The sequence below is a fragment of the Mesitornis unicolor genome, unplaced genomic scaffold (assembly GCF_000695765.1).
Source record: "Mesitornis unicolor isolate BGI_N332 unplaced genomic scaffold, ASM69576v1 scaffold23307, whole genome shotgun sequence".
Classification (NCBI taxonomy): Eukaryota; Metazoa; Chordata; class Aves; order Mesitornithiformes; family Mesitornithidae; genus Mesitornis; species Mesitornis unicolor.
Window position 1 is genome coordinate 49,619 of NW_010196104.1, and position 2,651 is coordinate 52,269.

The following is a 2,651-nucleotide window of genomic DNA, read 5'->3' on the forward strand; positions in this document are numbered from 1 at the left end:
GGAATCATGCTAGCAAGGACTTATTAACCTTTCAAGGACAGGTTAGCAGTGCAGCCTTTTAAAATCCTGTCTACTTAGACTGTGTACACCCAATAGCAGCAGTACATATGTTTCACAGCATGCCCCATGAGTAACAGAGTTTAGCCTGCGATGTTAGTACACAGGTCCAAAGAAGGCTCTCAGCAAGAAGATGACTTCTTCCAATTGAAGGTCATGTCACCAATCACACCCTCTCCAAGAAGGGCTTGAGAACATCTGCTTTCACTGCCGTTACCCCTGCAATACAGCATTCACTGCCTTCCCCACAGTCAGCCTGCTTCAGACAGAAAATGAATTAAACTGTAGTGAAAGACAGTGTCTGGTAGAAAATTCATTATTTTAGCTTAAGGGCAACTTTGCCAAAACCTGGCCCTGCTCTCTATTCCCCCTTACTCATCATCAGAATCTGTTTTCTGGTGTTAAGACACACACACACACAAAAGGAAAATAAAAAGAGGAAGTGGACTCCTGAACTTATTCAGGAGCTGCCAGCGCTGCACAAAGTCAGAAAGGTGAAGAACTAAAACAATGAAGGACAGTTAGGCTAGCTGAGACTAGGTCAAAGTTAAAAAGTCCAGAAGGGGCTCAGATCCAAAACCACAGAGCAGCAGAGGACTTTTTTGGGATGGTAGAAGGCAAGGAATAAAACTTGTAAAACATTGCAATTCACATTCGTAGCAGTTGCTACTTGCAGGGCAAGATATCTCTATAAATCAAGTCTCAGCAATCCTACAGGACCATGGTCCATGGTAATGCAGCACAATTCAATGGCTAGATGAAACAGCTGTGTTTTTGGATATAAATATGTAACAACACTCAAGCTTGTTTTGATCATCCACATGGCACTCACAGTCTCTAAAGCACTATAAATAATGTATTTCCCCTCATTTTCATGATTGTTTTATGATGAATCACATATTAGAGACATGCTGGGATAAAGAGATGACCTGGTTTTGCTGGGACAGAATCATAGAATCAGTTTTCTATTCAGGAAAGCTGCATTTCTGCAAGAACTATAGTACTTTTTAAAATGGAAACAGAGTTGATAAGACATTTTGTTACAGTTTTCTGCCGGCACTGGTATGCAGTGATCAAGGTCTTCAGCAGTTCTGAGACAGCCAGGTGCAGAAGCTGGGGGGAGTGAAAGCCAGGGGCCTTCAAAGCGAAAGCCAAGCATGATTCAAGCTTGTCAACAGGATTATTCCATGCATGAGCATCACACCCACTATAAACTGGAGGTCTTACTAGGGACACCCTCTCTTCTTCATTGATGGCCATCAGCCTTGGAGGGTTTTGCTCGTCCTTCTGCTCCCAAGGCCTTCTATTCCCACGCTTTTACTGGAACTGATCTGTTCGCAGTGTTGATTTTTTACTATCTAATATTCACTGTTGGCAGTGCCCAGCCAGCGACTGTTGTATGAGCCGAGTATAACTTTATGTAATTTTTTATTATTGTTCCTTTCTCCTCCAATTTTCTCCCCCTAACCCACTGGGGACGGAGGAAGTGAGCAAGCGGCTGTGTGGTGTTTAGCTGCCTGCCAGGTTAAACCACAAGAGGTTTCCTTCAATCTAAACTAAAATCCCTTTCAAAGCAATCTTCCTGTGAGTCTTTCTACACAGCCTTCCTGATCTTGAAATAACAATGACTACTCAGCGTCTGAAACAACTGACAACTTAGTTTGTGGTATAAATTTTACCAGTACAGATTTTGAGGCTACTTGTGAAATTTATTCCTCATTTTTTTTGTAAATACTACAAAATTCTTTCTGTTGACAAGCGCCTACTGTTCTTTTATTCAACAGAAATACATTATTTTTTAGTTACTTGCACTGTGCTCCTTGCAGGATTGAGAAACACTGTTTTTAACTAGCCATTCTGGGACTCAACAGCCACGTAACCACAACAGTACAGAGGTTACTGCAGGCCTGGGATGGTGACTAATCAATCAGGTGGCTGGATAGTACTACATAGCCATCATAAACTGTTTTTTGGCAACTGAGCTAGTTAGCTTCCAGCTAGCTCAGCTGCCTCCAAACAAACCAGCAATGCCTCTGCTTGCAGCACAGGCGAGATAACAATTCTAGTGATAATATTTAATTAAAAAAAATCAATAAATGTTTACTTTTCTACTCTGGTAGGTCCTCTGCTTAGCTTGCACGCTGTCAGATACTCAGATCCTTCACCATTAAGCCAGTGCCTCCACTAATACCTGTCCTGCTGATAACCCTTCCACAAAGGCAGCCATGCATGAAAATTAACAGGGTAACTGGTGCTACTTCGCTCTAACAGCGAAACAGCCTGAGGCTTATAAGCGCAAAATTTATTTTTTAGTCGAATCTCTTCGGTTTTCACTTCACATGAATCCTCTGCGCCCGCTCAAGAGCTCTTCGAGGCGGCTGCACCTCTCGCCCCAGGCAAGTGCCGGCCGCCTTCGCAGGGGGGTGATTCAATGTTCAGCCTCTCGACCCTTTTTCCCCACAGCTTTTTCGCCCCGGGACGAAAGCGTTATTTCCCTCCGGTCGCTGGGGACCAGGCAGGGTTCAAAGGCGGCTGCCAAACTCTAAAATTAAGTTTCTGGGCCATTTAAACAGACTCACACACTCGCCCCAGCC